The sequence below is a fragment of the Rutidosis leptorrhynchoides genome, chromosome 2 (assembly GCF_046630445.1).
Source record: "Rutidosis leptorrhynchoides isolate AG116_Rl617_1_P2 chromosome 2, CSIRO_AGI_Rlap_v1, whole genome shotgun sequence".
In the NCBI taxonomy this organism is placed as follows: domain Eukaryota; kingdom Viridiplantae; phylum Streptophyta; class Magnoliopsida; order Asterales; family Asteraceae; genus Rutidosis; species Rutidosis leptorrhynchoides.
This window is the reverse complement of record NC_092334.1, coordinates 587,363,557-587,377,498: the sequence shown is the minus strand read 5'-3', so window position 1 is coordinate 587,377,498 and position 13,942 is coordinate 587,363,557.

The window sequence follows — 13,942 nt, the reverse complement described above, 5'->3', positions numbered from 1 at the left end:
GAATAAAAAAAAATGTCAAATGTAGACTTGCCAAGAAGACACGTGGTTGGCTCTATGTTGGATGAATTCGTTCGAAGATTCTTTTTTTTAATGTTTATAATTTGATTATTATATTGTATAATTGTATTTATATATTTAAGTTAATTTAAATTTCTTATATAAATTTTCTTACAATTCTATCCTTTTAATTATTAAATAGTATAGTATAAAAATATATATGTTAAAAAAGTTCAAATCAATTACCAGGATCCTTAACCCAACACCCTAAACAAATCTATGTATTCATTCGCTTTTTGGAGATTCGTAGAAGATTAGCATACATTTTGTCTACGTCGGCACTTAGTTACCTATTTTGATGTTCGTGGAAGTTTTTGCTTATTTATTACGATTATTATGGACTTTTTTATTATTATTTTTTTTTTATAAAGCATTATTATGGACTGTTAAGAACTCTTTGTTTCATATGGTCGTTATTATATATGTCCTCCCAATAAGAACTATTACGTACGAGACAACCACATACTTTACTTTAAAATAAAAAATGCAAAGCGTAAAAATATCCGTGCAACGCACGGGCAATGCTTCTAGTATGGGTTGAAGGAGGAGGTCACATATTAAAAGTTTAATAAGGGGATTTTTTTTTTTTTTTTTTTTTGGGCAAAAAAACACAGTGGTGAAAAGTAAATGATTACACAAACAAATGGCATGGATTTACATACTTTATATTCACCCACATTAACCAAAAAAAAAACAATTAAGAAACCATCTAACAAACTAACACAATAGGCAATAAACAACATAAAACAACCATTAGACTTCTCAGTGACTAAAAGAACTTGGGAGTTCGACAATTTATACTCTTGATCTACACTCCATATCAAAGCAATGCAAGACCCACTTTGATTTTTACATTAGCAACCACAAGTGAGTCGACCGTATGTGGAGATGATCACTCGAACACGCCTTTAAATTTACTAGCCATTGATATTCCACCACTTGGACATAGTTGATCACAAATTATGAAGTTACGGCAGTAATCATTTTAGAATCATCCTATATCTTTGAAAACTTGAAGAAAATTCTTCCAAACTAAACAAGAGCATAACCATTACCATACCAACAATCTCACTATCCACCTCAAGCAAAACCACACATTGTTGCTGATAATGTTGGAAATTTAGTGTAATTGAGGGATTTAATCTACACTTGTAAACGGGTTAGGAGGTACGGAGTGTACACCCATTAAGTGATAGATTGCCCGGACCCGAAAGTGGTTTTCCATTATCACAAATTTGAGTGATTACGGAAGTATTATTCCTGCACTAGGTGAAACATCTCCATCGTGGAAATAAAACAAACAACTTTATGTAAAGGATTTGTTTTAGATTTGAAAACGATTTCCTAGATTTGGTTATTGGAAATAAAACAAACAACTTTATGTAAAAGATTTGTTTTAGATTTGAAAACGATTTCCTTGATTTGGTTGTTGGAAATAAAACAAATAACTTTATGTAAAGGATTTGTTTAGATTTGAAAACGATTTCCTTGACTTGGTTGTTGGAAATAAAAAAAACAACTTTATGTAAAGGATTTGTTTTAGATTTGAAAACGAAATTAGTTAGTGAAACATCTCCATCGTGGAATAATACTTATTTTTTGGTGCCTATAAATAAGGACTATCATTTATGAGAATAAGATATACGAAAAACACCTTAATACTCTTATGCAAAAGAGTTCTTGTTTACTGCCAATAACAAGAACTAATCTCTGTCTTATCCCAAAGTGATATTCGTGTAACCCAGGCAATAAGGGTCGAATAATTACTTTCGGAAAGTGATACCACGATTCAGTGATTTATCCGGCTATCGATTATTTTACCCTACACGAAATTTCAATAAAACCTCCAACAATCGAAAGTAATTATTCGTTATAATCGATGGCGGCTACGATGAAACACATGACGGCGAATTTCTCCAAACTTGATAAGTTTGAGGGAATTGATTTTAGGAGATGGCAAAAGAAGATGCACTTCTTTCTGAGCAGCATGAGTGTGGTGTACGTACTCAGCACACCAATTCCTGAAGATCATGGTGATGATGCCACTATTGAACAAATTCGGAAAAGGTGCAAGTGGGAGAACGATGACTACATCGCTAGAGGTTTAATCCTCAATGGTATGGCTGATTCCCTTTTTGATATTTACCTAAATGTTGAATCTTCTAAAGAACTATGTAACTGTTTAGAAACCAAGTATATGTCTGAGGATGCTTCTAGTAAAAAGTTCCTTGTGAGTAATTTTAATAATTACAAGATGGTCGATTCTAGACCGGTCTTGGAATAATACAATGAGCTCATTCGTATACTTGGTCAATTCACACAACATAAGATGAACATGGATGAGTATATTCAAGTCTCAAGCATAATTGATAAACTACCTCCATCTTGGAAAGAATTTAAACATTCTTTGAAACATAAGAAGGAGGAGTTAACTCTTGTTGAGTTGGGTAGTCATCTGCGTATTGAGGAATCCCTCAGGTTGCAGGATAATGACAAGCCAAAGAGCAACGAAGTTGCTGGTACGTCTGTTGTCAATATGGTGGAACATAAAAAGTTCACTAGTAATAATGACAAAAAGGGAAAATGTAAACATCAAGGTTATAACAAGGCTAATCCGAACAAGAAGTCTAAATTGACTTGTTGGAAGTGTGGTAAAACTGGACACATGAAAAAGGATTGCAAGGTTATTTTTGGTAATAATAATGCCAAAGGATCTAGCACAAGCGGTTCGGGAAATGGTTTAAACAACCACAACTCGAAAAGTCGGAATATATTTAATAATTCAAATGAGAATTATTATGTTTCATATATATCTGAGGCTTATTTTGTGTAGGATGATGATGTCGCGTGGTGGGTTGACTCGGGAGCCACCACCCATGTATGCAAGGATAGATTTTGGTTCAAGACTTACGAGTCCGTGACTGATGGATCAATTCTTCATATGGGAAATGAGTCAACAGCCTCTGTTCATGGACGTGGAAGTGTGGATTTGTGTTTTAGTTCTGGAAAAACTATTTGTTTGTTTAATGTTTTGCATGTACCACAAATAAGAAAAAATTTAGTTTCCAGTAGTGTGTTAAATTGTTGTGGTTATAAACAAGTGATTGAATCTGATAAGTTTGTTTTGTCAAAACATGGTATGTTTATTGGTTTTGGTTATTTATGCAATAGAATGTTTAGACTTAACATTAATCACTTGAATGTTAATTTTGCTTTTATATCTACTTCTAGCATAAATAATTCTACACTTTGGCATGCTAGACTAGGACATATACACTTTAAAAGAATGCAAGATATGTCTAAAGATGGATTAATACCGGTTTTTGACATGAACAATGAAAATTGTAAAACGTGTATGTTAACAAAGATCACTAAGAAACCATTTCAAAATGTACATCGTGATACTGAAATTTTGGAATTAATACATAGTGATTTATGTGATTTACATGCTACTCCTACTTTAGGGAACAAGAAATATTTTGTGACTTTTATTGATGATGCTTCTAGATTTTGCTATGTTTATTTGTTACATACTAAGGATGAAGCATTAGATAAATTTAAAATATTTAAAACTGAAGTAGAATTACAACAAAAGGCTTTGATTAAAAGACTTAGAACATATAGGGGAGGTGAATACATTGACCAATCGTATTTCCAATCCGTTGGTATTATCCATGAGACCACAGCTCCTTATACTCCACAATAAAATGGTATATCTGAAAGGAAGAATAGGGTCCTTAAGGAAATGGTTAATTCCATGTTATCCTATTCGGGTTTAAGTGAAGGATTTTAGGGGGAAGCTATGTTAACAGCTTGTTATTTGCTTAATAGAGTTCCTAACAAAAGAAACAAGATTACACCTTATGAACTTTGGAATAAAAGGAAACCTAACTTGAATTATCTTCGGGTATGGGGCTGTAGGGCGGTTGTAAGACTACCTGATCCCAAGAAGAAAAGTTTAGGTGAAAGAGGTATAGATTGCATATTTGTTGGATATGTTGAACATTCCAAGGCATATAGGTTCTATGTAATAGAGCCTAATGAGTTTGTCTCAATCAATTCTGTGATTGATTCAAGGGATGCAATCTTTGATGAAAATCGATTTTCATCTATACCTAGACCAAAGGATATGATTCCAAGTAACAATGGAATCAATAAGGATTGTAATGATGAAGTCTCTGAAAAGGCTGTTGATCAGTCACTTGAGCTTCGAAAAAGTAAAAGAAAAAGGAAACCTAAATCATTTGGACCAGATTTTCAACTATACTTAGTTGAAGGTTCTAGGGATGATGTTTCTACCCAATATTCGTATTGTTTTAATGTTGATGATGATCCTAAAACATATGATGAAGCAATGAGGTCTCAGGATGTTGCATTCTGGAAAGAGGCAATTAATGATGAGATAGATTATATCATGGGCAATAACACTTGGGTGTTAGCTGATCTACCTCCTGGTTGCAAACCATTGGGTTGCAAATGGATTTTCAAAAAGAAGATGAAGGTGGATGGAACTATTGAAAAGTTCAAGGCAAGGTTAGTCATTCAAGGCTTTAGACAAAAGTCTGAAATTGACTATTTTGATACTTATGCTCCCGTGGCACGTATCACTACCATTAGACTGCTGATTGCTTTGGCTACGATTCACAATCTAGTTATTCACCAGATGGATGTGAAGACAGCATTCTTGAATGGTGAATTGGATGAGGAGGTTTATATGAACCAACCTCAGGGCTTTGTCATGCCAGGAAATGAAGGCAAGGTGTGCAAACTTGTGAAATACTTATATGGTTTGAAACAAGCACCTAAGCAATGGCATCAAAAGTTTGATGAAGTGATTTTATCTAGTGGTTTTAAATTAAACCAAGCAGATAAATGTGTATATAGTAAATTTGATGATTCTGGTAAAGGAGTTATAATTTGTCTATATGTTGATGACATGTTAATCTTTGGGACTGACCAAAGTCAGGTTGATTTAACAAAAGAATTTTTGTCATCAGTAAACACTGTTTGCTACAGTAAACACTATTTGCTACAGTGATTTACTACAGTAAACACTATTTGCTACAGTAACACACAATTTGATGTCGACGAACTAGCAAACAAAAACGGAAAAGGCGGCCATGCGATCGCATGGCAAAAACACTGAAAACTCATGCGATCGCATGAGCTACAGTAAATCGAAAAGTAATATAAATACGCAGTTTGTTCGACGAACTCTTTCACATTAACTCTCAATATTTATATTTATATTATAATTATAATTTTAAATTTTAAATTTAAGTTTAATAATAATAAGGTATATACGAGGGTGTTTTTAATTCGGGTTTCAAACCGCTTTAAGCTAAGGAAATATTAGGTATTATTCGGAGTATTGTTCTTGAATCCAAGGCCAACCATACAGTCGTCTACCATCATTACGTCTACGCAATTTGCCTACAATATTGAATCGCAATATTGAACTGTGAGTTTATAGTCTCCCTTTTTAAATACTTTAAATATTTTTGGGCTGAGAATACATGCAATTTATTTTAAACGCGATAAGACACAAGTACATACTAAATTCTACACTGAGTTAAACCGAAAATCCCTTAGCTTTGGTAACTAGTAGCTGCCAGTACATAGGATATGGACTGGTGGGCGCGAATAATTGTATATGGATCCATAGGGCTTGACATCCCCGTCCGAGCTAGAGCGCTAGCCTTTTAATGGACGTATGTTATTTGAGTTTAAGACACGTTGGTTTGCGTGTATTAAAACGAATGGGGTAATTATCACTATAGCGTTAAGTTTAGTTACCAGGGTGCTCTGTTACGTAGAATCTATTGATAAACTTTTGATGAAATCTTGTGGTCTATCTTTATATATGTTTATGACTCGAGCAATTAAACAAATAACTCACCAACATTCGTGTTGACTTTTTAGCATGTTTTATTCTCAGGTCCTTAGAATGCTTCCTCTGTAATGTGCTTGTTGCCTGCATGGAGTCTCTCATGCTTTGTACAAAGTTTATTGCATTCAAAATAAAACTGCGTTGTGTAATAAATAATTGGACTGTGATGTCAACCTGTAAATTAAAGACTTATGTATTTCGGGGTTTTGCTTATACCTAAGCACTTGCCCACATGTTTATAACTTTCTATGTTTAGAAAGTCACTTATTTTAATGAATGCAATATTTTATCAAAACGTATCATATAGAGGTCAAAACCTCACTGTGGAATCAATGATTAACGTGCCGCGTCAATAGCGATTTTGACGGGTCGTTACAGTTGGTATCCGAGCTTGAGGTCATAGGGAACCAGAAATTACATTAGTGTGTTTAACTGGTAATTGTTAGGATGCATTAGTGAGTCTGGACTATGACCATATTTGTTTTTACTGATTTTTGCTTATCATTTGGTCAAAAACATTATATGTAATATATTTATATGCTAACGTAATTGTTGTTTCAATTATGTGATAGATGACTTCCTCTAATCCTATCATTTTGTACGACTCGGAATCGGACACTGAATCTATTCTATCCACAACTGAAAAGGGAGTTCCAATACCTATTAAAGAAGAAATTGTGTTAGCCGGGGAATCTCAACTCCCGGTAAACCCAGAGGAGGTTCCAGCTCCACCCAACTCTAGTTTTCCGGAGCCACAGTATCGTTGGCATGGACCCATGATCCCTGGAGTAAACGAGGATCGTCCATTTCTAAACAAATATGGACATTGGTCCAGATATACCGCCGACGGGAGGGTTGTGCCGATTACGCCTGGCAGATTTCGGTTCATGACCACCGGTACATATTCTTGCAGTTCGTCATCATATTCTCCTACACATGACTCAGACAGTTCGTCATCAGACGAGATCAGTAAGGAGGAGGATTTCGCTAATGAAATAAAAGAAATCACTATGGAGAAATTCCAACTTGCTATAGATAATAAAAACAACCACAATAATAAAATGTCCTTAATTATTAAAAAAGAACAGGACCATTCGATCCGTAACCACCCTTATTGTATTAAACCCACTGAGGCAACGGGTACCTCAAAACCCCAACCAAAAATAAAATACACTGCCAGAATGTCTGTCGGACCATGTGCACACAAACAATTGGCAGAGAGAACCAAATGGGAAGAAGTTTCTGATAGTTCTGAATAAACGACCTCGCAACCATAAATCTTCCATGCGCTATTTTATTGCTTATGTGTGCTACTCTATCTTGTTATGTAAAATAAGCATATGTAAAATATCAGTATTGTATGGTATTGTATTATTTTGGTTTATTAATAATAAATGCATGGAATGATTATTTGTATTATTACTACTTCTTATTATTATTATTACATAATAATGTAGTAACTCGCTATAATTTTTCATAGTGGAATATTATTAGGATTTTAGTAGTTAATTCCTTGTACTAGCTATTATGTATGAACTTAACGGGTAGGTAATACCCTAGAAATAATTATAAAATGCTAATAAGAAGAAAAGGCTTTTATAATAATCGGTTCATATTATTAATATGCTACGATTAACTATTGACAACTCATTTTACCTATAATATTCTATATGATTAAATTATATCTGTTGTGTTTATTGAAGAAACATGTCTCAAATGTCGGATGCTGAGTTTGAGCAACTAGTCGAGAAACATGTGAATGAAAGAATTGCTGCAGCCGAGGCAGCAAAAGCAACAGCCGAAGCAGCAGCCGTAAACACAAACTCACGAAACGGATGCTCATACAAAACTTTTCAAGGATGCAAACCACAGACGTTTAGTGGAACCGAGGGACCAGTCGGTTTAACCCGATGGTTTGAAAAGATGGAGTCCATTTTCAAAATCAGTAATTGTGCGAACGGAGACAAGTCAAAGTATGCTTCGTGTACGTTGCAAGACGGTGCACTTACTTGGTGGAACAATTATGCTAAAGCAGAAGGAATAGATACGGCATATGATATCTCTTGGGAAGAACTGAAAAAGATGCTAATCGAGGAGTACTGTCCTCGAAACGAGATCAGAAAAATGGAATCTGAGTTACGTAATCTGAAGGTTATCGGCGCGAATCTCAATAACTATGAAAAGCGTTTCATGGAACTAGCCTTGTTGTGTCCCGAATTGGTGCCAAACGAGAAACGAAAGATAGAAATGTATATTGACGGTTTATCGATCAATATCAAAGGAAATGTTACATCGTCCAAACCAAATACGATGCAGGAAGCCATGATATGGCACACAAACTCATGGACCAGAACACAGAGAGTTCGATTAAAACACCAATTACCGAAGTCAAGACAACTGAAGGAAAGAGGAAATGGGAAGACTATAAGGGCAAAAGTACTTACCTGAAGAAACAAGAAACTTTTAAAGGTAAACAAGATGGGGCAACTACAAGTCCAAACTATAAGGGACCTCATCCGTTCTGCAAAAGGTGTTACACACATCATGCAGGCTATTGCCAAGTGGTCTGTGATAAGTGCAACAAGAAAGGACATGTGGCGAAAGATTGTTATGCCACCGTTTCTGAAGTAAAGACAAAATTGACCAATGTCAAGAAATGTTATGGATGCGGGAAGTCTGGTCACTTTATAAATCAATGCCCTGATAAGGAGAAGAACAAAGAACCCGCACGTGGGAGGGCATTTAATGTTAGTGCCAGTAAAGCACGTGAGGATCCTAATCTTGTCACGGGTACGTTTACCGTTAATAATCAACTAGCTTCTATTATGTTTGATACGGGTGCTGATAGAAGTTATATGTGTAAAGACTTTAGTTTTAAACTAAAATGTGCATCATTACCTCTAGACGATAAATATACTATTGAATTAGCTAATGGTAAACTGATAAAAGCCGATAAAATTTGCCATGGTTGCGAAATGAATCTCACTGGTGAAACCTTCAAAATCGATTTGATACCCGTAGAACTAGGAAGTTTTGACGTAATCGTTGGCATGGACTGGATGTCCAAAACAAGAGCGGAAGTTGTTTGCGCTGAGAAAGCAATCCGCATCCCTCGTAAGGATGAAACGTCATTAATGATTTATGGGGAGAAGAGCAACTCAAAGCTGAACTTTATCAGCTGTATGAAGGCCCAGAAACTTATAAGAAAAGGTTGTTATGCTATTCTGGCACACGTAAAGAAGATCGATACTGAAGAAAGAAGCATTAATGACATGCCGGTTGTAAGAGAATATCCCGGAGTATTTCCAGAAGAATTACCGGGGCTACCTCCACACAGATGTGTAGAATTCCAGATTGATCTCATACCAGGAGCTGCACCTGTAGCCCGATCTCCATATAGACTTGCACCTTCAGAAATGCAAGAATTACAAGACTAGTTGCAAGAATTATCGGACCGTGGATTTATTCGTCCTAGTTTTTCACCTTGGGGTGCTCCTATTCTGTTCGTCAAGAAGAAGGATGGATCTATGAGAATGTTCATAGATTACCGAGAATTAAATAAATTAACGATCAAGAATCGGTACCCATTACCGAGGATTGATGATTTGTTTGATCAATTGCAAGGATCAAGTGTTTATTCTAAGATTGATCTACGCTCCGGATATCATCAGCTGAGAGTGAAGGAAGAAGATGTTCCTAAAACAGCGTTCAGAACCCGTTACGGTCACTATGAATTTTTAGTCATGCCTTTTGGATTGACTAATGCTCCAGCAGTATTCATGGATCTAATGAATCGCATCTGTAGACCGTATTTAGACAAATTTGTCATTGTTTTTATCGACGACATATTGATTTACTCGAAGAACAAGGAAGAACATGAGCAACACTTAAGACTGGTACCAGAGATACTCAAGAAAGAAGAATTGTACGCAAAATTTTCGAAGTGTGATTTCTGGTTACAAGAAGTACAATTTTTGGGCCATGTTGTCAGTAAACATGGAATTAAAGTTGACCCCGCCAAGATCGAAGCCATTAGTAAATGGGAAACACCGAAGACTCCAACACAAATCCGCCAATTCTTAGGTCTTGCTGGTTACTACCGAAGATTCATTAAAGATTTCTCTAGAATCGCCAAACCCTTAACTGCATTGACTCAAAAGGGAAAGAAGTATGATTGGTCCACGGAACAGGAATCCTCATTCCAGTTATTAAAGAAGAAGTTAACGTCTGCACCCATTTTGTCATTACCGGAAGGAAATGATGATTTCGTGATCTATTGTGACGCTTCGCGCCAAGGTTTAGGATGTGTATTAATGCAACGCACAAAAGTTATCGCATATGCCTCACGACAACTAAAAATTCATGAAAAGAACTATACGACGCACGATTTGGAACTTGGAGCAGTAGTTTTTGCACTCAAAATATGGAGACACTATCTATATGGCACCAAGTGTACAGTGTACACCGACCATAAGAGTCTTCAGCATATTTTTGATCAAAAACAACTCAATATGAGGCAACGTCGCTGGGTAGAGTTGTTAAACGATTACGATTTTGAAATTCGTTACCACCCCGGAAAAGCTAATGTTGTAGCTGATGCCCTAAGTCGAAAAGAAAGAGTAAAACCTCTTAGGGTCCGAGCTTTGAATATTACAATTCGTACTGATCTCACAAAGCAAATTCAAGCAGCACAGTTAGAAACTTTAAAAGAAGAAAACGAAAAAGGTGAAATGAGCAAAGGGTTAGAAAAACAACTTGAAGTAAAAGCCGATGGAACCCTGTATTTTGCTGGTAGGATATGGGTACCAAGACATGGTAACCTAAGGCAACTAGTACTAGATGAAGCACACAAAACGAGGTACTCAATTCACCCAGGAAATGGGAAAATGTACCACGATCTCAAGAAGTTCTATTGGTGGCCTAATATGAAGACAGAAATTGCTACTTATGTAAGCAAATGTTTGACGTGTGCAAAGGTTAAAGCTGAGCACCAAAATCCGTCAGGATTACTGCAACAACCAGAAATTCCGCAGTGGAAATGGGAAAGAATAACCATGGATTTCATTACGAAATTGCCAAGGACTGCAAGTAGTCATGATACTATTTGGGTGATAGTTGATCGTCTAACTAAATCAGCTCACTTCCTACCAATAAAGGAGACAGACAGTATGGAGAAATTAGCACGCCTATATTTAAAGGAAGTAGTTTCCAGGCATGGTGTACCCATCTCCATCATATCTGATCGCGACACCCGATTCACATCACGTTTTTGGCAATCATTACAAAAAGCATTGGGAACTCGATTAGATATGAGCACCGCTTATCACCCACAGACAGATGGTCAAAGTGAAAGAACAATACAAACATTGGAAGACATGTTACGGGCATGCGTGATTGACTTTGGAACCAGTTGGGATCGACACTTACTGTTGGCAGAATTTTCATACAATAACAGCTATCATACGAGCATCAACGCAGCACCATTTGAAGCACTTTACGGTAAAAAGTGCAGATCTCCTATCTGTTGGAGTGAAGTAGGAGAAAGACAACTTACTGGACCAGAAATTATTCACGAAACCACCGAAAAGATCATTCAAATACAACAGCGATTGAAAACGGCCATGAGTCGCCAAAAGAGTTATGCTGATGTAAGAAGAAAACCGCTAGAATTTCAAGTGGGCGACAAAGTCATGTTGAAAGTGTCACCCTGGAAAGGCGTTGTACGATTCGGTAAACGAGGAAAGCTAAGTCCTAGGTACGTAGGACCCTTTGAAATCACCGAAAGAATTGGAGCAGTTGCTTATCGATTAAAGCAACCGCAAGAACTTAGTAGTGTTCACGACACATTTCACGTGTCAAATTTGAAGAAATGTTTAGCTGAAGAGGATGTCGTAATTCCTCTTGACGAAATACGAATTAATGATAAACTCCATTTTGTCGAAGAACCTGTTGAAATCATGGACCGTGAGGTCAAACAATTAAAACAAAGCAAAATACCGATAGTTAGAGTTCGTTGGAACGCAAGACGAGGACCCGAGTTTACTTGGGAACGTGAAGATCAAATGAAGCAAAAGTATCCACATTTGTTCACTGATATCGCTCATGAAACAGGTACTACTCAAAATTTCGGGACGAAATTTTCTTTAACGGGGAGGTACTGTGATGACCCGAAAAATTTCGACTAATTTAAACCAATTCTCTATACGATTTATTATTTTGGCACGTTAAACAAAGTCTGTTAGATTGAGTCTCAAAATTTTAGAACTGTTTCATATATACAATTACCTTTGACTACTCTCAACGATTCATGAACAATTATATGTATGTATATATATATATATATATATATATATATATATATATATATATATATATATATGTACAAGTAAAAACGACTTTCCTACAGTAAAACCCTAGTTGCTACAGTAAAAATTACTTTGCTACAGTAAAATACTATTTACTACATTAAAACACTATTTGCTACAGTGAAACCGTATTTTGCTACAGTGCTACAGTAAAAACGACTTTAAATTAAACCAAGCAGATAAATGTGTATATAGTAAATTTGATGATTATGGTAAAGGAGTTATAATTTGTCTATATGTTGATGACATGTTAATCTTTGGGACTGACCAAAGTCAGGTTGATTTAACAAAAGAATTTTTGTCATCAGTAAACACTGTTTGCTACAGTAAACACAGTTTGCTACAGTAAACACTGTTTGCTACAGTAAAACACTATTTGCTACAGTAAACACTATTTGCTACAGTGAAACACTATTTGCTACAGTAAACACTATTTGCTGTCGACGAACTAGCAAACAAAAACGGAAAAGGCGGCCATGCGATCGCATGGCAAAAACACTGAAAACTCATGCGATCGCATGAGCTACAGTAAATCGAAAAGTAATATAAATACGCAGTTTGTTCGACGAACTCTTTCACATTAACTCTCAATATTTATATTTATATTATAATTATAATTTTAAATTTAAGTTTAATAATAATAAGGTATATACGAGGGTGTTTTTAATTCGGGTTTCAAACCGCTTTAAGCTAAGGAAATATTAGGTATTATTCGGAGTATTGTTCTTGAATCCAAGGCCAACCATACAGTCGTCTACCATCATTACGTCTACGCAATTTGCCTACAATATTGAATCGCAATATTGAACTGTGAGTTTATAGTCTCCCTTTTTAAATACTTTAAATATTTTTGGGCTGAGAATACATGCAATTTATTTTAAACGCGATAAGACACAAGTACATACTAAATTCTACACTGAGTTAAACCGAAAATCCCTTAGCTTTGGTAACTAGTAGCTGCCAGTACATAGGATATGGACTGGTGGGCGCGAATAATTGTATATGGATCCATAGGGCTTGACATCCCCGTCCGAGCTAGAGCGCTAGCCTTTTAACAGACGTATGTTATTTGAGTTTAAGACACGTTGGTTTGCGTGTATTAAAACGAATGGGGTAATTATCACTATAGCGTTAAGTTTAGTTACCAGGGTGCTCTGTTACGTAGAATCTATTGATAAACTTTTGATGAAATCTTGTGGTCTATCTTTATATATGTTTATGACTCGAGCAATTAAACAAATAACTCACCAACATTCGTGTTGACTTTTTAGCATGTTTTATTCTCATGTCCTTAGAATGCTTCCGCTGTGATGTGCTTGTTGCCTGCATGGAGTCTCTCATGCTTTGTACAAAGTTTATTGCATTCAAAATAAAACTGCGTTGTGTAATAAATAATTGGACTGTGATGTCAACCTGTAAATTAAAGACTTATGTATTTCGGGGTTTTGCTTATACCTAAGCACTTGCCCACATGTTTATAACTTTCTATGTTTAGAAAGTCACTTATTTTAATGAATGCAATATTTTATCAAAACGTATCATATAGAGGTCAAAACCTCACTGTGGAATCAATGATTAACGTGCCGCGTCAATAGCGATTTTGACGGGTCGTTACATCTTGCTTGGGGGA